Source organism: Sturnus vulgaris, chromosome 4, assembly GCF_052056855.1.
Source record: "Sturnus vulgaris isolate bStuVul1 chromosome 4, bStuVul1.hap1, whole genome shotgun sequence".
In the NCBI taxonomy this organism is placed as follows: domain Eukaryota; kingdom Metazoa; phylum Chordata; class Aves; order Passeriformes; family Sturnidae; genus Sturnus; species Sturnus vulgaris.
In genome coordinates, this window is record NC_142246.1 from 27,591,439 (window position 1) to 27,613,854 (window position 22,416).

The following is a 22,416-nucleotide window of genomic DNA, read 5'->3' on the forward strand; positions in this document are numbered from 1 at the left end:
AAGCAAGGGCAAAGCGAAGGAAAGAAAAAGGCAGAAGCGAGCAAGCAGGCAAGCAAGCAGGCAAGCAAGCAAGCAAGCCGAGCTAAAACCTCTCCTAAACATAGACCATGGGGGAGGTGAGCCGGCTGATAACAAGACAAAACAAAGCTTCACTCTCAGACTCAGTCCTGGAAGCACAGGACATAATACCAAACATAATCAGGACACACGATTGGAGATAGAAACACCATAACATCACCCTAGGACATTCCACCCCTTATCTCCATATCGTGAACATACTAAACAGCATGTAAAAACTTCAGCAAGTAGAAATTTCCATCTTTCACTTATTCGGACACATTTCCTTCTGTCTCATGCTGCCTCACCCCACAATCAGATCTCCCTGAGGCACACATCGTGTTGTTCCATCTCTCTGCATTACCCACCATGTACAACCTGGTCCTTGAGCAAAGACAATCCCACGAATGGGTTTGTCTGTACTCGGGGCAGAATTGATCCAAACTGCCTTCCCTAACAAACCTCTGATATGTGCCACTGGGACTTTGTCTCCATCTACTATATTCAGGGACTTAGACTGGGCAGGGCCCGCTCGGTTGGTGGAACCCCGGGTGTTAACTAACCAAGTGGCCTTTGCTAAATGCTGCTCCCAGTTTTTGAATGATCCCCCACCCAATGCTCTCAAGGTGGTTTTTAACAGTCCATTGTACCTTTCCACCTTCCCTGCAGCTGGTGCATGGTAGGGGATATGGTACACCCACTCAATGCCATGTTCCCTAGCCCAAGTGTTGATAAGGCTATTCTTGAAATGAGTCCCATTGTCTGACTCAATATTGGCCTCTGATCTTTTACCAGTTGCTTTGACTCCTGGTTTTATGTCAGGAGGCGTCGAGGGTCCTTCTCCTGCATCATCATCATCATCATCCACTGGTCGATCAGTCTTGTCTGTGCACTTTCCACTTCTCGTGCTGGTAGCAACAGCCATTGGTTGAGGCTTACTGACAGGTTTAGCTGCTGGCTTAGGCTCACTGTCTGGTGTAGTTGTTGGCCTCGAGCCTGGGGTGTTGGCTGCAGCCTGAGTGACTGGGATAGTGGCTGATTTATCTGCCTGTCCCCCTTCCTCTGTCTGCTGCCCTACAGTATCTAGCAGGGTACGGTAAGCATATGCCAGGGCCCAGCTCACTGCAATGATCTTCTTCTCCTTAGAATTACCATGGCACTTCTCTTTCAGGTACTTTGCTACCTCAGCTGGGTTCTGAATTTGTTCACATGGAAAATCCCAGGATGTAGGGTCAGAAAATTCCTTTAAGATTTGGCCCATATCCTCCCATTTCCCACACCATTCAGGATTCCTCACGCCCGGCTAGCTCAGTCGGTAGAGCATGAGACTCTTAATCTCAGGGTCGTGGGTTCGGGCCCCACGTTGGGCGCCAATTTATTTGTCCTGGTTTTGGGCAAATTTGGGGGAAAACCTCCAGAAGGAGCCCCCAGACAGCAAACCCCACGACTCCTCCCCCCCCACCCCACCGGGTTCGGGAAGAATTTCCTCGGAGAAGAGTGGGAGAAAAAACCTGTTTATTTAACAAGCAAGACACTCCCCAGCACAGGGAAAAAAGACAACACCAGCTGACAAAAAAACTCTTTCACCGTTCTGAAGGGATGACAAACTCAGTCTCTCTGGCGAGTGGTCGCTCAGTTATCAGTCTCTGGCGCTGGGGATGACTGCTGCAGGTGACAAAGTGTAGCCTCCCGGTGTTTCTTGGGGTTCCCAGGTCCCCGTCCGTTCAGATGGTATCCAGGAGAGGGAGGGGACGGGGTGGAAGAGAAAGCAGTCCAGGGAAAAAGTTGGACTGCCTAGCTGAACTAACTAATAAGCAGAAAGCAAGGGCAAAGCGAAGGAAAGAAAAAGGCAGAAGCGAGCAAGCAGGCAAGCAAGCAGGCAAGCAAGCAAGCAAGCCGAGCTAAAACCTCTCCTAAACATAGACCATGGGGGAGGTGAGCCGGCTGATAACAAGACAAAACAAAGCTTCACTCTCAGACTCAGTCCTGGAAGCACAGGACATAATACCAAACATAATCAGGACACACGATTGGAGATAGAAACACCATAACATCACCCTAGGACACTGCTTTTCTGTGATAATTGTATCCTGTTGAAGTTAGAGCAGTAGTAGTGGATAGGAAGAAACTTCCAGATTTAGACCTGTTCAAACAGCAAGCTAATAGGATGAAGGCTGAATTTATGGCTAGGAACCTCTTTTCCAGTTTTAAAGGGCACCATCTTCTGCAGTGTAGCTCATCTGTAGCTCTAAGTTGATATATTCAACTTATTTAATGAGGAATGTCCTGTGAAGAATGGTGCCATATATCTTGTCCTTGTCTTGTCAATTGTGTAACCCAGAGGCATATTCAGAAGTCATGTAAATTTGATGAGGAGGAATTGGCTCCTTTTATCTCCTCAGTGCTCCAGATAAAGCAGCTGGGAGCATAGGGATGTTATTACTAATAAAGGAATTGAAGAAGAATTTTGTCTTCATGATAAGCTAGCGTAAAAGAAATGAAATATTATTTTGCTAGAGGTTTATGCAAAACTCATAACTGCAGTATCTGAATATCTGTTTAACAATAAAGGCTGTCTTGAAAATGGAAAGTCCTCTTAAAATGATTTACAAGGTAGTAAATGAGTTATTTCTTGCTAAAATCAGTGCCCAGAAATATAAGCGTGCACATAGTACAGCAGGGTAGCTTGGATATTGTATTCACAGGTTGGGTTCCTGTTGGAGCAATATAAATGCTGAGAGTAAATAACTGAAAGTGTTAACTCAGAGAATAAGTCATTAAAAATGCCATTGCATGAGGCAGCCTCTTTTTAGTCTACAGGGAAGAGTTGTGAACTAGGCTATACAAGTTGGCTTCTCAAGCAACATTAGGACACCCTAAAATGTTTTCTGTCTTTTCTCTCATAGTCTGAAATTCATCCAGCTTCCTCAATTTTTCTTTTTTAAGATCAAATTAAAATAGGATAATTAATTACAGGAATAGCTATAAGCATTAGAAGTATTGGTTGATATCCTCAGATATAATTCTTAAGAATCTGACACGATTTTAAAATATGTGTCATTATGTCACTAAGGCTTACTCAATATTGTTTTACAAACAAGGCATATTTATTCTCATAAATAAATATCATCCTTTCAAGTTCATATTTCCAATATCACGATAATAAGATAAATTATAAAAGAGATTATTTTCATGCATATTAGGGACATTGTAACTGTTGCTTTCTTTTACATTAAGTCATGTCAGTATGATGGTTGTGAAGCCTGAGTAGCAGGAAAGTGAAATTACTTCTGTCCAACTGTTAGAGCTCATTGAAAAATTAGATTAAAAAAAAAAAAAAATTCTTCCAGGTTCAGCTTTTGTTTTCTTGGGTAAAGAGAAGGAAAACAGAAAATACTTTGAGAGCACTGATTCGTATATAAAGTATATGAGTAAAAGTCCATCTTTTGCTGTGATTATGCAATGGGTTTACATGAGATATTTTCACACATTCAGTGGAAGTTTTTAAACTGGAACCCTGACATTAATCATGTAATTTTTTACTCTGAAACAGAGAGCCGGTAACTGCCAGGTGAATACAGGATTTCAGCTTACACAGGATAGTCCAAATGCACTGACAACAAGACTTAATGCTAGAATCTCCTGAACATTTACTTTTCTCAGTTGGGTGTTGAAAGGGGCAATTACTTTGTGAAACTCACCTAGATGAGGAAAAAAATGCCACATGTCCTAAGGCTGATATTTCCCATGATTGAAATCTTCATGTAAAAAACTCCTTTAGCACCTTTTGTTCTTGCTTACAGAAGTAATGCATTTCTCCTGTCTGTATTCTTAGGAAAAAAAAAACAAAGGATGATGTTCTCTTACTTTGGGACTGATACTGGATGGTATTGTATATAGAGCAAGTCTAATGAGTTCTTTTGAGGCAATGTAACAAGAAGCAAGGTCACAAGGCTGCTGGATTTCATCATTGAATGGTACTGTCAATTTTTAAGGCAAAAAATGACATTGCTGCTCAAGATTAACAGAGGATCCTTACAGGAGAGAAATAAAATAAAGAGAAGAAAAATACTAAGCTTTTGGATGTCTATAACAAATGGAGTTCCTAGAGGCTGCTTTTTTGTTGTCAATGGAGTTCACACAACTGCCAATATGTCTGAGGAATGATTTTCTATTATTTGGTTCACACCAAAGTCTGTGAACCAGAGGTGTCCTTTTAATATTTATACAGAAATTATTTCATTGTTTACAAGGCAATTTCCTCTAAATCTTTGTTCAATCTTTAGGATTATGCCCTGTAAGATGTTTGGAAAATGCTAAGAGCAAGTAAAATTTCTTAGTGAGAGAAATTCTTTCTTGGGGGAAATCTGTCCTACTTTGAGAGAAGACCTAATGCCCTCCTTTAGGTCTGTACAATATAGGAAAAAAAAAGAATGAGATAGATGTTTTGGTAATACAGGAGTAGCTCATTAAAATTTCTCAAGATAAAGATAAGCAATGTATTTTCACAGAATTAAATTAGAGAGGTAATATTATTTGTCTTGGAAGACAAATGAACCATTGTGGATTAGGTAATTGAGAGGTGAGTTGGCAATAATTATATGCCTGCTGAAAAGTAAATAAATAATGTATAAGCATGCAATTTCAAAAATCCCTCCTGATTTGGGGCTATTGCTCTTGAAAAGCTAATAGAATAAGTATCCTGGGAAGAGCACCAATAAAGAAGGGGCTGGTGAGTAGCCAGCTGATGAATACATGTCATGCTTGTAGTGTTTGTGATGAAAGACAAACTATCTTTTGGGCATTAATCCTAAGGCAGCTGTTACCTTGACAACTGCAGGTAAGGGATGGTTGCAGTGTTCATCTCTGCAGCTTCGTTTTTAACTACTAATAAAATATTAGACTAGGTTGTCTTTTTAAAGGCTTCATGTGGCTTTCCAAAAATTTGGACTGATCTGTTCCCGAATAGCAGTTTTGCATATAGAATTGAATTTGGGGAACCTGACACATAGGAAAGACTAGCAGTAATTTATGAGGTCATCTAAGTTTGTGGCTGCCTTAGTGGGAAGACTGTTACAGAAATAAAGCACATGCTGTTTCTGTGCTGTATTTTCAGTGCAGGTCCCTCCGGCTGTGTCTGAGCTCAGGCTCACCTTGTGTTGTGTCACTGGAACACTGTGCTGAGCTCCTGGCCTGGGTGAGCTTGGAGGTGTCTCCCTGTGGTGTGAACACATTCTGTCTGTGACTGCCTGCTCAGGTATTCCACTGCATCCCCCATACTGTGTGGTGGCAATGTTCCCTGCCGTGTTGGCTGGGCTTCTTGGTGAAAGGAAGCAACTTCAGCTGGCAGTGCAGCAGAAAATACCTCTTGCAGCATAGTCACGTGAACAATGCATCAAGAAATAAGGCATATTTTAAACAGTACTCAGCAGTGACTCTCTCAATAATCTTCTTTTATGGACTATTCTAGGTCAGCATGGTGTTGTTGGTGAGCACTCAGAAGGGATAGGGAAAGACCATTTTGGCATTTCGTGCTACCCTACTGCTCCCTCCTGCTCCTGCCCATAGCTCCACAGTTAGAATACAAGCCTGTGTGTGTTTCTGACCCTGCTGCTGTGGAAGTGTAGCCTCACTCAGATCTCAGTAATGTCTTAGAATACTATGTAGGGAGCGTCATACTTGAAATTTGGGTGATCCTCATATGATGTACTAACCAAGTAACAATGTCTATACCTTGATTGTTCTTGATAACTCTGTTTAGGGAAATATAATATTAAAGCTTCAAATTTTCTATGTGCAAACTGATCCTTGAAACTGATCCTCAAAGTTGTCGTCGGTGCTCCAAATTGGATTCCCAAGAAATTAATCAGGGTTAGCAAGACTACAATTTCCTGCTTACATTGCAGACTAATATTTTTAGATATGCTAAAAGTTTATAGTCAGTATGTAGACCCCTTAAAAAGAATTGTTCTTTTAAAGGTCCTCAGGATGTGCATATGTTTTTTCTTTTCATTATTTTACTGAAAAAGAAAAGAAAGTTCAGCAATGGAGATTGGATTTTGTTAGTGAACTTGTGACAATTTACACAAATATCCCTCTGTGTCTTTTAGTAGATTTTCCTCTATGGAAAATACTTGTTAAATCATGTACTTAGTTCTATCACATTCTGATATGTATTTTGATGTTTATCTTCTCTAGCGCTGGGGCGTTATGTTTTCAGCTGATGTACATCCAGTTACTTAGCAATAGAATTTAATGTCTTCTATATTAATAGGATTGTTGAAAAGTGTGAACGGTCCTTTGACAGAGCTATTAAGTCAGCCCTGGAAGCTACAGCTATTTTTATACTTGAGAGATAAACTGAAGTTTAATATTGATACTGAAAATTTTATTCTGATCCATATCACCTTGTTGTCTATTACATAGCCTTAGGATATGAGCTCAACAAGCTGATCTCAGAAAACTGGGTAACTGCTTGCTCAATTCAGGCTTTTGTCCATATATTAACTTCTTACAGTTTTGTGCATTTTGTGCATGTGTATAAGTGTACCAATGTTTTAAGATCTTGTTGCAGAAAAAAATTTTCAATTCCCCTCTTTTTGACAACAGAAAAAAAATATTCAAGGTGCAGGACTGAGATTATTAAAAAGCTGCAAGTCTTATTCTTGGCAATGAATATAAGTAAAGACTAGTGACATATTCGTCAGTTTGATTTGTTCTCTAAGACTTTATAGAGCAGCAGAAAGGTTTCAACAGCATTTCCCTATTTAATACTGCAGCTCTTTCTGGTTGGGAGAACACAACACAACACAGAGAGTTATGAAAAATAACCAATAAAAACTCAAGACACATTCCAAAACATTGTCAGGAGAATCAATGAGGATGACTTCCACTTTCTGCCCTTCTCCTTATCTCCTGGGATCACCTGCCTGCCTTCATCATCAGTTTCATCTGGCCTTCTAGGTCTACTAGGCATTGAATGTGCTTTGTTACCAAGATTCTGTTCAGTAGGGTGATGACAGCATCTATGGGTACTGAATAGAGAAAACTTGGACGTACATTGAATGCCAACTGGAAACAAATGGGATAACAGCAAGGCTCATCTTGTATTGTAGCAGGTGTTGGCAAGATTAGTATAATTAGGAATATATACAATTAGACATATTGCATTATATCATTTGATACAGAGCCAGAGGAAGAGATCTTCCTCTGTGTTACAATACAGAAGAAACTGTATAACACTTTCAGCAATTCCTTTGCAAGAAAAAAAATGGAGAAGTAGTTACAGTATTTCCACTGGACTTAATTCAAGATGGAAATAAAGAAAATTAGTATCACTTCCTTTGCTGGGTCACTGCAGAATGCTTTTTGGCATTCTAGCAAGCGCAGTTTGGTTGCCAGGAGACAATAAGTTAATTCTGAAAGGTAATGCCCTCTAAGCAAGTAATGCCAACATTCTAGATCAGAATAAAATCTAATGCTCTGTAGCCAGAAGACTGCTTTTTAAAAGAATTTACCTGTCTACCTTACCGATAATAAACAAACTGTGCTGCTGCATTTTTCCTGAACAGTAAAATCTTAGGGTGCTCTTAGGTAATCAACATAAAAATAATGCTGCAGCAGGCTCATCTAGGTTAAGCCATCTGCCAACTTGCTGGTACATATGTCAAATGACAGACTGCCAAAACTATTTTTCATGATCTTAAAATACAAGGGAGACCAATGAAATGTTACAAGGACAAATTCAAAACAAGTCCACAATTAATGTGTGACATTAATTTCACCATATGGGACATGGCAACTAAAGGCTTTTGGGACACTAAACATTTACTGATAATGTTAAAGTCTATACGCAAAACCATACTGACCCCTCAGAACAGAAATAGCAGCAGACCAACGTAAGAGACACATGAAGCTGTATCTCTAATGGTGGTACCAACTATAGCAGTACAGAAGCATTTCTCTTCAGTCTACCTGCAAAACTGAATCTTCATGCTTTCAAAGTTGTCAGAGTTATGGAGAACTCATGGAAGATGAGGAATATTTGAGACAGAAATCTCTCATGGAATCGTTTGAGCTTTTCTGAGTGGAGGTAGGATTCATAATCGTAGGGATTGGTCTGAACTGAAAATCTTTTGATTGTTTGGGAGAATGGCTAAATAGGTAAATGGGTTGCAATGGTCAGCACATACTGAACTCTGACGTTGAACAGTTTTGACATAGTTCAGGGGAGTTTTGCAATCAGTGACTCATGCATTACCTGAGAAAGTTCAAGTAAGTTAAGTCAATAAAATCTACCTGACTGCTAAAATGATTGTAAACTGACAGTGGAATTACAGTATTTGCAGAGAAAGAGATAGGCCTCAGAGAAGAACTGCAACAGTTATTTGAACATTAGAGAAAATGTCATATAATGGCATAATTAAAGATTAGAAGACAACTGAGAGATAACTTGATTATGGTACATAAGTTCCAGGAAAATATCATCAGGTAGTAATATTCTCTTTCAGTCTAAAATAATTACACCACAAACCCCAGCATCTGGGAATAAAAACCAAGCAAACCTGTAATCAGACGAAGAACCAGATTTTTATCAATGTGGGTGATAAACTTTAGGAAGTATGATATTTTGTGAAACACATGTAATAGGGCTTGTTAGAGACTTAGATGAAATAGATTAGACTGTGATGTCCAGAGGGGTGTGATCAGATTACTTGTGGTCTCTCAAGACTATACCATAAAATATTTTTAAAGGTGTTTCAACTTCAGTTGAAAAATTATAATGTTCCACACATCCAGAAAGATTGAAAACTGTGTGACAGCCAAATTCTTAGTGAGGTAATATCTTTTATTAAAAATGGGAAAGTGCACTTGTATCTATATATCATCATTTTAATGTATAGTCTAAGATACCTATTTTAATTTCAAAAATCTTGAAGTCTGAATCTAGTAATTACATTTTCATTCGTAAAATTATTGACATTTTCAAAAATACATTAATTACGATGTTTTTAAAGCTTCTGTTTTAAGGTACATCTTGTGTTTCAAGCACATTAAAATAAGTAAGAAAATATTAAATTTACATTTGTAAGACTTGTGAGTTTTGATTTCTGATTTTTGAACTACTGTAACCATGGTGGCTATTCCTACATGAAAAATAATAAATTTATGGTTCTTGTTATTAAAATGCTTTATTCCAGCTATGGCTTGTAGCCTAGATATTACCAGTTCAAGACGAAGATTGCCACAGCAGCCAAATTGACACCTTTGATAGAAGAGATGGAGTTTGATAGATAGCAATGAGGTTATGCAATGATGTCTTTGGTCTGCTGGATGAAACAGGACATAGGACTATCCTGAATTACTTCCTGTACAAGCTGGGAGTGAGGGGGTTGTGAGACTAGTTATGAAGGTGGAGGGCAGCCTACAGGAAATACAACGTGAACACTCTCCAGCATTTCTTCATGTTGTGTGCATAACCATTTTTGGGCCCAGAAGGATGAATTATTTTACCTCAGGCACCCAAGCAGTGTGTTGCTGTGTCAGATGTTACAGGGTCTGCTCACAAGCATTGCTTGGATGCTGTTTTGGTCATGAATGTACATGTTGTCCGACCACTTTCACAAGACTTGGAAGCCCATAGGGTTTTTAGGAGGAATGAAGAGTCTGATGCCCTTTACATTTCCTATCAAACTAAAACCAGTTTCCTTAACTTCAACTGGAGTCTCCTCACTGTGAAAGCTAGGGCCAAAGCATTATTGAATGTACAAGCACCTATTGTCCTTGTTCTACCAGATGAGAGAAAATTTAAGAGAGCTGACAGAAGTGGCTAAGCTTACATGAAACTCTTCTATTAGAGCAGCAGTTGATGGTGGATTTCAGGGCAGCTTGTAAAGGATTTTGTTTTGAAATGGGGCTTGTCCTTATTTAGATTGGGGCTTTTAAGCTGAGAAAGGGGAATCACATGGTAAATGGTGCTACAAATTGTGTTCTTTCTGAAACAATCTAATCCCAGGTTGCCAGTGGAGTCTCTTGGCTTGCTCAGCTACCATCAACTCTCACTCTTGAATGAAAGCCCAGGACTTGTAATACTGTAACAAAATACTCATGGTGTTCTGATCTTAAATGGATGTTAACTAAACCTCCTCCATTCCATTTTTTGTCTCCTTCCTTTCCACTTTGTATCTTCACTATTTTTCCAAAAGTTATGGTTCTTATGGGCATATGGTTCATGTTTGTAAGTGTAATACCACAGATAATTTTCCCTGTGTTTTTTAATGCATGTTAGAACATTTTCATAATGTTAGATAAGCATAATAGAGCATAATTCCATCTTCCGTTTGAAGTCACTTTAGAGAATCTAAATGTTGGATTTATTTGGCCTTCCATTCCCTTTTGGGTATTATATCCATAGTAATTTTTAGCTTCTTCCCTCTCTTTTTCTCATTCACTTTTTACAGACTACTGTAGAACAAACAAAAAAAAATACACTCAGAACTGCTAATATTTATTTTGTTTTAACGATAAATTCGGATATAGAAGCAGATTAATGAGACCAAACTCACCTCAAGTGTGTTTTCTAGTTATTATTGGAGATTATATTTCTGTTCTCGAGTTACACTGGAGAGGAATGACTTGCCATGTCTCTATGTTGGGCTCAAATCTATTGCCTTTAAAATTGTAGGAAGTTTACATTTTAATTCAATGGAGGCAGGATATCATTCATTAATTACTGAAAATGAAATATTTGAACGTAAGATTTTCCCTAGGAATGCAGCACCCACGAAAATCCTGCCATAGAAATTAGGTGGCAGAACAAGCCCAGAACATAAAAGAAGTTGTGGGTCCTAGGAGTTATAAATTCTCCCCTCCACTGTAATATTCAATGATAATTTACAAAAAAGAGAAGAAATTGGTCTTTTCCTGTTAACATGTAAATTGCTAATGAAAAGCCATAGAAAATAATTAGAAAATCTATGGAAACTTGAATATCTGAAGCAATTTTATTAGTAATTCCTGAGTCATGTAATGTGAAGTATGAGAGTAATTTTGCAATGGGAATGGTAATTTTTGATAAGATGAAGTTGCCAGTAGAACAGTAACGAATCCTTGTAGAAGGGATTATTTAATTATGATCTGCTAAATTTCACTTCTTTGACTTGCCTGGTTTAAAATTTACACTTGACATAATTTTATTCACATATTATCCAATATATTTAAATATAAAGACCTAGTTGGATCTTGGCCTTTCAGAAGAAAATAAATATCACTAACTACAATGCTTTAAACAGTGAATCAAGGCTTCCTCAGCTAGAATGAAATAATATTAATTATCATTGCTTATTTTTTTACATCTGCCCAACATTGCATATTAAACAAGAGGATGGTAGATAATATATAATGACCTGTTAGTATATTAGGAGGGCTATTATTTTAGGTAGCAATAAAAGTAATTAATAACTTTTTTATCATATTAATGTGTTTAAAGACATATCTCCTGCTGATCTTCAATCTTGCAGTAATCATAGTTTATCCGAGTAAAAGAATTTATTCTTTTCAAAGTGCAAGTAGAAAATTTAAGAGACAAATGAGCTTGGCTTTGGCTTCCACTGAAAGCTGTTTATTTTGCCTCATGCAGTGCTGTACATGTGCACTGAAGATGCAGTTTGCTTTTGCCAGATAATGTCAAGCAAAAAAAAAAAAATTCTCACTTGAATTTGATACAATTTCCAGTGTTGTTGTTCAAGACACATTTAGAAATATTGCTGACCCCAGTGTAGGATTTATACAACCTGAAAGTACTTTTGATCCAAATGTAAACTGATACAGAGAAGTTTTGTAAGCCTGACAAGCATAGGGTGTAGGGAAATTCCTGATCCCCAAATTCCAGCTTGATTATGGAACCGTTAGTTTTATGACAGCTGAGGAGCTACAATAGCAATGAGTGATCCCTTGACTTATACTGGAACTTTCTCCCAGTGGTTGCAGTGATTGGAAATATTTTGTTTGTTAAATTTCTCTGACGTCTCCTTGGAAGTCTATTGCAAATGAACTCATTCTTTAAGCTTTAAGCAAAAATTACACTTTACTCTGGGTTCTGCTTGATTTTTGTATTTAGGGGTATCACCAAAATTTTAATGTATAAAAAATAAGAATAGAGAAGCCATGAGGGTTTCAAGGAGTTATGATATTTATTGAAGATCCTAATATACATAAACAAAACTAAGTGACTAAGTTTAGTAGAGGAACTGAAGACAATGTGCTGTCAGCTGCAGTATATCAAAATTGGTGTGCAGTGGATAGCTCTTTTGATAATTTTTTTTTAATCATAGAACTCTGGGCAGCAGGTCAGAAACAGCAACACTTACTTTTCTACAGCACAAAACGTATTTGTAAATTGTGTTAGGTATTATGACAAAGGCAAAATGCTGCCAGTCACACAAACACACACACATATATTTATCCCACTCTTATGAGAGCAGTTCTCTCAGGTTTACAGTGAGATAGGTAGGGATGCAGGTGCTGTATAAGCAGGATTAACTCACAGGAATATCAGACATTAGGCCTTCTTTCTTCTCATTACTTGTGCACCTAAGGGAGCCGTGTTGGTATAATGCGAGCAAAGACATTAGATGATTTTAATGTGCTTAAGTATCTCCATTCCAGAAGAATCTATTTGGTTTTATTACGGATACAGTATGCAATTTAGTTGAAAATAGCAGCATTGAGCCTTGAAATTAAGCAACACAGCTACGGAAAGGCTGTGTGGCAAAATGTGTTTCATGTCTGTAATTACAGACTTCAAAAACCCTCTCTTCCCTTGAAATCTCTTAAAGATTGCCATCTAAAGGGAAATTTCTATAACTCCATAATTTCTAGTATCCAGAGTTGAATACTGGGTATTTTCAAAACTCATGTGGGAGAATCACAGTAACTCTAAGATTGTTTATATTTAGTTATAAGTATTTTGCAAGAATCACCTTTTTCCTCAGGAAGGCAGCAGTGATCATGATGCATCCTCTAGAATGATATCCAAATGTTTCTCAGTGCATATCACTTGCAGCTCAAGGTTTAATTACTCATTTTCACTATCTTCTTGTAATAGCACTTCTGCTTTGCATAATGCTGAAGATGATTAATGGAGGAATTGTCTTCCAATCATGTTAGCATCCATTCACACAGCTGCTTAAAAGGATTTTAACAGGAGATGTTTATTCACTAGGATGCCTCAAAAAATTGGATTCTGCAAATTGTACCCATATGAAAATCTTCTTGTACATGAGTAGCTACATTTGAACAGTGATTATCATTCAACAGTTACAGAGCTAAGTTGATGACTATGAAACTTTTTAGTCCTATAAAGTTGATAGTTATTTCTCTGGTGTTGGTAGTTATGACTTCAAGGTGGTTGAAGAGGAGCAAAGCATAAATCTAGGCTTACAAAGCTTAATTCTTCAGCTCCTTAATTCTTTCAAATACAAAAATCAGCAAAATATTTCCTGATGTGTTTTGATAAAGGAATATCGTATTTTCCTCTGGTCAATACATGTGGCCTTGCACCCGTACTGTAGGACTGCAGTACATTAATCAGGAGTGTAGTGTGACATCTTGGAGAAGCAGTAGGAAGGAATCCGCTGCCTCCAACCCACTCCTTCAGTGAAGGTGTTCTAAAGCTCAGTACAGTATTTAATCTCTATTTATGCATCCCCTCACTTTGACTGGGAAGTTGCTCTTAGATCTGTGGGAGGAAACAGACATTTTGTGGCATACATATATTTGAGAAAAGCCATGAGACTATTATTTCTGTATAGTGAGTATAGACACAACCAGAAAAGGGACTTAAATCCCATAATGTAGCCTCAGGCCAATTCTTTTTAGAGATGTATATGTCAGAAACATGTGACAATAGGGAATTGAGATGAAATGCTGTGTTACAATTGTTTCTGTTATTCACTGCTAGTTTGGCTTGCAGTGTGTCTGTGCAGGTGCTTTAGTTGAGATGACAGTTGTGGGAGTACAGCTGTTCTGCTTTGAGGGACAGCTCATCTGGAGTAGACAGATGCTCTGAGATGGAGCAGAGCCTGAACTGTAAGCCCAGCTGGATGCTAGCTGGCTTCTTGCTGATCAAACATCTTCTCGAAGTCAGACGTACTGGGAGGTGCAGCACAGACACAGAGATGTCAAATAAGCTCAGCCAGGCTCCAACTTGGAGTATTAGCTGGAGTTCAGCACTGGCCCTTGTAGACCTCCCAACAGAGCATTCAGTAGTGGCAAACATGAAGCTCAAAGAACAAAGATTCCTTGAGGGAAAGGAGATGACAATTTCTTTTTGGGCACTTTGGTTTTTAGCTTAACAGTGATGTGTTTATGCTTGGAATGGGCTTGAGGCAGCGCTGTGGCCCCAGTGAGTGTTCTGGGAAATAAAAAGCCATGATGTCCAAGCGACTCTGACATATCTGGGCTTGAGTGCTACTCATGTGCCTCTGCCCTATGTTCTGAACTCCTGAAACTACCCTGGCAATCCCCTATGTAGCTAAAAAGTAAAAGATTCTTAAGGAGACAAGGATCCTACAGAAAATGGGGGAAAGGGTTTTCTGGTTACAATGGTTGTGGATGAGGATGGAAGGTAGAGTGTTTTTAGTAACTAAAATATTTTAGAATAAATGTGCTTGTTCTTTTTAAGCACAGTCTATTGTCTGAGAAAGCCAAGTTGGCTTCTGTGTAAAGGTTGTGTGGGAGATCTTTTCATTTACCCACTGATATTTAATGGCATTAGATACTTCAGACACAATTGTCATTGATTTGCTTACTTATTACCAGATGAGCAGTGAGGCCCTGTGGTATGTAGCTGTTACATATTTGCCTTGCTGCTTAGCTTGAGCACTACCAAAGTTCCTTTCAGGACTTTCAATAAAGCCCTAGGGTATGTTATAAAAATCTTCTATATGAACCTATTAGTAATTCCCAGGCAATGTCCAATGAAGGAGAACCCTAGGATTTCTTAAAATTAAAATATTGCACAGATGATTGGATGAAATATTGTAAAAAATATTTGGAATACTATCAAGAACTTTATGATACAGACCACTTGACGATACAGACTACTGACATCTTTCTTTTCTTCCTGTGGAAAAACATTTCCTATTTTCATGTGATAATTGAATATAATATGTAAATTTGGTCCTTTGTTGTGTGTTTAGAAGTGGCTGTGCAGTCTCCATCACTAGCAGGACTCCAGCAGATCCTTATCTCTCAGAAACAAAAACATATAGCTCATACCTGAGGTATGGTTTAGAAATTGAGGCATATTTCCCTTTAAAGTTCATTTTTTTCTCATGCGTTAGCTACAGCTTCCTCATTATCTCCTGTTTCTATAACCTTTTTTACCTCTTCACTCTGTGTCCATTCCAGAGGATTTTTTGAGTATAATCTGTTGAGACCCTTTCCTCAGATTCAGAAACAGCTGCTTCCCAATTAGTAATTTTCACAATTCTTACTGAGAAGTTTTTGGGCATCAACAAAAGGCTATCCCACTCATTGTTGACATGCAAACCATAGCATATTGCAATAAAAAACTTCCTTACTGCTTCTCTCCTGTGGAAAATGCTATGTGTGCAGCAGGTGGGCTGTCAAGGAAAATCAGGCATACCAGGAATTTTGCCTGCTTTACCTGAGACTGGGCAAAAAAATTTTGGCTTGAATAGCAGATGATTTGTAAGATATGATTTCTTCTTTTGTTTAAGGAAAAATAAATCCCAATAGCCCATCAGTTCCAGACTAGTCTCAGACAAAGGTCTAAGGACTTTCCTGTATTCTGCAGTGAATTACAAAGTTATGTTCAAATCGATTGGACATTAAGGAAAAAAACAACAAACCAAAACATTTGTCAGAAATGCCAGTTTCTATTCAAGAAAGCTTCATCACAGTTGTTGCAATTCTATTACTCCCCTGCATGCCAAATCAATCAGAAGAGCTTGGAAAAACCAAACCCACATTCTTAAAAGATTGTTCTTGTTTGAATTAGTCTCCAAGATCTTTCAAATGGCAAAACCCACATTAGGATTTTTCTAAATTTCTGTTCATGAAGCTCTCTTATGTTAGATTTAAGGAGGCTACATACACTAGCTTTTTATTTTTGTAAAGTACTATGAAGCCAGTCAGAGCCAAACAATATAATTAGTATTTCTTATTCCCTGGGCAGTCCCAGTAAGGCTGTTACTGGCTTTGATAACATTGTGGAGAGTGACTCAGATACACTTCCAGATAATTTTCCATTGAAATTGGATGCATAATTTCTATTCTAAAAAAGGGCAGATAATTAATGGCTCTTATTTTATTTAAAATATTTAAGCCTTGTTAACTCTTTCAGATAACTTTAAAGAAATAATTAAATGAAACTGAAGTGCAGAACTCTAATTGCAGGATATAAATTATAAAATGATTAATTTTTCGCTATATTGATCACTAATTGATGCGAGTTTTAAGAAGCAGCTTAGGAGGCAAGATAGAAAATTTGACCAATGCTCTGGCAGAGAACAGTGTGAAAACAGAAGGCAGTGTCCCTTAGCAAAGGGATTTGGCTAGGAATGCAGATGGGTTTCTTCCTTGAGACAGATACAGTGCTCATCATTGAAAGCTCTGCTCTTTAAGACATGTGTCTGCCTCATGGCACTAACAGTTTGGCACGTGCCAAAGCTCATCCATATGGTGAAATTTAACCACATAAGGATGGCATTTGTGGAAGATAGCAAATGGCTCTTGACCGCAGCTAGCTGCTGGAAAATGCAAATAATTATGTTTGTGGTTTTAGGAAAATAAATTCTACCTTTTCCTATAAGTTAGATTTCCAAATCTGAAGTATTTGGCTCTTTATCTGCAGAGAATTTTATGGAAAAGTCTAATGCTATTATTTTAAAAATATAGCCTTATATTAAGGGATTCAATAAAGTTGCATTTCAATGCTCTTGTCTGACACAGGAAGCTTGTGCCTAGGTGTAGAGTCTCCATGAGGTTCAATGCAATTCCTACACTAGAATTTAAGTGAGCTAGCACAAATGCTGAATGTGGGCTTCCTATGAGTGTGGATCACCTTGGTAAGTAAATTAAGCCCTCTGTACTGCAATTCTGCTCGAGATAGTAAACAGAAAGATTAGATACTGATGTCAGAGCCATTAGGGACTTAAAAACATATCAACAGACAAGGCTAACACGAAGGACTTGGATCCCAAGAGTAATGGCCATTCATGAAAATGCAGCCTCACATATTTTTGGTAGAAAGCGAGGTTGAAAAAAGCAGCCTGAGGCTGTAGAACAAGAGGTTGTCCCCAAGAATCCACCAAAGGGAGGGAAAACTATTAAGAGAACTATTATCTCAGATCTTAAAAATAGGGATTTTTGTTTGCAGCTACAACAGAGGTTGCTTCTCTGTTCAAAAATTTTGCTGAAAACTCATGGGAGATGAGAAAACTCATATTCTTTTGTTTCTTTCTTTCTTTCTTTCTTTCTTTCTTTCTTTCTTTCTTTCTTTCTTTCTTTCTTTCTGTCACTGATGCTTCATGCTTAGTGAGTGTAGCTGTCTACAGTGAAATTACTCATGCACCTGCAGATTGCTTTGTAAAGGGACATCTTTCTGACTAAACTCCTTTGAACACTAATGACCTAAGAATGTGGTATTTCAGCATGTTTCGGTTCTTCTTTTCTTTTATAGAATCACTAAGGTTGGAAAAGACCTCCATGACTGCATCCAACCATTAACCCAACACTACTGTGTTTATGATTAAAGCAGATCCCCAAGTGTCACATCTATGCATCTTTTGTACATTTCCAGGGATGATGATTCCATCAGTTCCCTGGGCAGCCTGTTTGAATGCTTGACCTCTCTTTCAGTAAGGAATTTTTTCCTAATATTCAATCTTAACCTCTGCTGGAGCAACTTGAGGCCTTGTCTTTTCACTTGTTCTCTGGGACAAGAGACCAACCTTGACCTTACTACAACCTCCATTCAAGTAGGTTGTAGAGAGCAATAAGGTTCCCATTGAACCTCCTTTTCTCCAGGCTGAACACCCAGAGCTCCCTGAGCCACTCACCATGAGACTTGTGCTCCAGACCCTTCAGCAGCTCCACTGCCCTTCTCTGGCCTTGCTCCAGCACCTCAATGTCTTTCTTGTAGTGAGGGGCTCAGAAGTGAACACAGGACTTGAGGTGCAGCCTCACCAGTGCCAAGCACAGGGGGTTGATCACTGCCCTGGTCCTGCTGGCCACACTATTGCTGATACAGGCCATGGTGCCATCGGCCTTCTTGGCCACCTGGGCACATCTGGCTCATGTTCAGCTGCTGTCAACCACGAGGTCCTTTTCCTCTGGGCAGCTTTCAGCCACTTTTCTCCAAACCTGTAGCACTGCAAGGGGTTATTGTGACCAAAGTATAAGACCTGGCACTCGGCCTTGCTGAACTTCATACCACTGGACATGGCCTGCCAATCCAGCCTGTCCAGATCCCCCTGCAGAGCCTTCCTGCCCTCCAGCAGATCAACACTCTTGTGCAGCTTAGTGTCATCTGTGACCTGACTGAGGCTGCACTTGATTACCTTGTCCAGATCATCAGTAAAGATATTAACAGGACTGGCCCTGAGCCCTGAGGAGCTGACTAGGGACTGGTCACCAGCTGGATGTAACTCCATTCACCACCACTCTCTGTGCCCACCCATCCAGATAGCTTTTCAGACAGTGAAGTGTACATCTGTCCAAGCCATGAGCATCCAGTTTCTCCAGGAGAATTCTGTGGGAGGCACTATCAAAGGATTTCCCAAATTCCAGATAGACAATCATCCACAGCTCTTCTCTTGTCTACTAGGCAAGTCACCCTCTCATAGAGGTTTGTCAAGCAGGACCTGCCTTCCCTAATCCCATGCTGTCTGGGCCTGATTCCCCGGTTGTGCTGTATATGCAATGTGATGGCAATTAAGATGATTTGTTTCATAGCCTTCTCTGGTACCAAGGTCAGGCTGATAGGCCTGTAGCTCCTTGGCTCCTCCTTCTGAACCATCTTGTAGATGGGTGTCCCATTTACAAAATTAAAAACAAATCGGGCCTCTTGGTTAGCCAGGACTGCTGCTTAATTATGGAAAGTGACCCGATGAGCACTTTCACCAGCTGCCTCAGTAACTTTGGGTGGATCCTATCTCTCCCCATGAGCTTGTGTGGGTCTAAGTGGTGTAGCAGGTTGTTGACCAGTTCCCTTTGTACTATGGATTATGGATTATGGGGACTTCATTGTGCTTCCTCTTGCTGTTTCTAGCTCTGGGGGCTGGGTACCCCAAGGACACCTAGTTCTACTGAAGGAAAGAAAACATTATGTACATCAGCCATTTCCTCATCCTTTGTCACTGTGTTTCTGTCTGCATCCAATAAAGTCTGGAGAGTCTCCTTAGCCCTCCTTGTGTTTCTGATTCGTAGAAACATTTTTTTGTTTTCTTTTGTGTCAGCAGACAAAGTTCTAGCTGAGCTTTGGCCCTTCTATTTTTTTCCTTGCATAACATCACAACATCCTTGAAGTCCTTCCAACTTGCCTGCTCCTTCTTCCAAAAGTGATACAAATAATATTCCAACAAAAGAATAGATCAAACTTGCCACATCAACTATAATGAAAAGTCACTTCTTTAGGTCAGGCAGAAGTATCCTTCTTATAGCCAAGGAAAACAGCTTCCTCTGTCTTGCCTTTATGGATGTTATATTTTCTTTTTTGACATGGTCCTTTCTAGTAAGTATATATGTGCCACTTTCCCTTCCTTCTTTGCTGGTAAGCTCTTGTTACCTTGCACTTACTTGTCTTTTTTATTCAAATCACATAGCTTTGTTGGGGCTGTATTCCTCCTACTTGACCAGAGTCATCTGAGCACATTGTTGAAGGACACTAAACATGTGCTCCAATTTAAATTGTTGAATTGGCTTGTTAGCAGACAATATGAGGGACCACTGGAAGGCAGATCATCCCACCTTTTTAAAAAGAGTGTGACAAACTGCATTGTGCAGCTGCCTGTCTCTCTCTCCCTGCTATCCATATAGGAGCATGGATTGGAGCATGGATTGTTAGGTAGGTAAATACACCTGGTCAGACAGGGAGTTTTAGGTGCCAGGTTACCAGAGATGAATCCATCAGAGATGTCTTTTTTTTTTTCAATTGAGAAATCAAATGGACTATAAGGTCCTAATTTTTGTACAATAGCAAAATATTGGAAAGGAAACTGCTAAGGAAAGTTTCTGCTAGTATTCTCTTAAATTGCTAACAAAATAAAATTATTGACAATGGAAGTAAACAGAGAGACCCAATCATCATTTACAACTTTAACCAAGATGGAAAATAAAATATTTTTTATGTGTACTTATGGCATTTAATTTGATAAAATAACTTCTCTGAGATTCCTGGAACAAGAAAGCTAATAAACTAAAAAGCTTCAGTGTTGCCAAAAGGAGTAGCTCTTTAAGCATTTGGTTTGAAAATTTGTGTGAGCTGGAGGAAAACTCAAAGAGTTACATTGTCTTAATTGTACTTACATATGAAATCCTTGGGATACAGTCTCCTAATACAGAGGTGTTATAACTTTGAAAGAGCTGAGATAAAGGAAAATTAGTTATTGCAAATAAAGCTGTCTTGTATACAAGAGAGAAAGCAATAACTGATATGGGTAATGTAAATGTTTATATTTCAAATGTTTTCTGCCAGACTTTGTACAAAATATCAAATATTCAAAGATATTTAAGCTAATTGTTTATCTTACTCCAGATGGTAAAGAATTGCTCCTTATTGTAGAAGTGAGCATGACAATCACAAGTATACACCTAAGTAGAAAGGAATGTGCCCAGTTCTGTAATATAAATTTATAGCTCTTGGCTTGATGGTCATTTAAGGCATCTCTTGCTAAGAAGGGGCTGATTGTGTAAGAGGAAGCTGCAGGTAAATGGAGCTATCAGATACTGCACCTTAGTTCTCAGAGGAGATACTGTGGCTGTCACAAGACTGACAGTTCTCGTCCCCTTGGCTGATGATCTTGTGATTTTTTGATGTTGTCTCCTTCTCCTTGGAGCCTTGTTATCTCTGAAAGGAAATGTAACCAGCTATGAGCCTGTGCACTTACATCTCCTTTGAGGAAACAAGGGCAATCAGTGAAGCAGCACAACCCTGGCATGTACTGATCAACCTTTCTGGCAGCAAGAATCGGCCTGCTGGATGTAGCTTCCTTTGTGAAGACATCATATAGGCTACAGTGTTGATTAGAAGGGCTTCACAGTAGGTGAGAATCTTGTCCCTGTCTCTCCTTATCTTTCAGTGTCCTAGTGGCAGCCTTGGACTAAGAATGTACAGTCTGCTCTCTGGAGATCAGGGATCTCCTATCATGATAATGGTCATTAAGAGTGGAGAATGTTATTTGAAGAACATGCCTGCCACTGACCAACAAGTGTTTTGTGTTTTAGACCAATAATTTTTCTCTGATTGACACAATTTCTTTCAAAATTTGCCACCTCTCCTCAGAGTAGACAAACAGATAACCATTGCTGAAATATATATATTTATTCCTTTAGATCCCTGAAAATTCTCCGTAGTAAAAGAGTAATAATAATAAACTTGTGGGGCTTGTGGTATAACACAGAAACAGGTTTCCTTTTCCCTGTGTACAGTCAGTTCAGAAATACCTGCTGCCTGCACTGGGACCAGTCAGCCAGTCCTTTTTCAGTTAGGCCTATGCAGAGCAGAATGTGAAGTTTGCATCAACCTTGAGTGATCTTTTGATCTTAACAGCTGAATATCTTGAATACACACCAGCATGAGCTCTGAAAGGGTTTGTTTATATGATCTTCCATCAGAACACCACCTTCTCACAAGACTCCTGAGTGTCATCAATGCTCATGGAAAGGTTTCAGAGTCTTAAGGGTACGTTTAAAAGTGTGACACAACTTAGCTTTTTGCCATAATGCAGAATTCAGCTCCTGCATCCTGGGGTAGTGGGCCTTTTGGGCTGGGGTGTCCACTAAACTCATCTCCAGACTCAGATAAGTGGTTAAAATGTGAGAGCTGAGGTGGGCTTAATAGATAAGGCAGAATCATGGGATTACTGACTGATCTATACCACTCATACTACTCATATGCTTGAAGAGTGATTCAGATGCTTAGATGATGAGTATGGGTTGAGAGTCTGTGTAGAACAGAAAAATACCATTAAATGAACAAATGAGACACATGTACACAGCAAAAACATTTAATTTGTAACAATACCAAACAGAAACTAGGGAAAATATCATGGTTCTGGGAGAAGAGCACTGAAAATTTTTGATAAATTTTTGTTTCTGTTGTTAAAATATGAT

General features: G+C 38.9%; 1 protein-coding gene and 1 non-coding gene across 3 annotated transcripts in view; both read left to right on the forward strand.

Annotated features, from left to right (window-relative positions):
- Nucleotides 1–22,416, forward strand: part of TRMT9B (tRNA methyltransferase 9B (putative)) — a 118,663-nt gene that overhangs the window by 64,749 nt on the left and 31,498 nt on the right. The gene's annotated exons all lie outside the window — the stretch shown is intronic.
- Nucleotides 1,355–1,427, forward strand: TRNAK-CUU (transfer RNA lysine (anticodon CUU)). Its single transcript has one exon. It is a non-coding gene; the product is annotated as a tRNA-Lys (tRNA).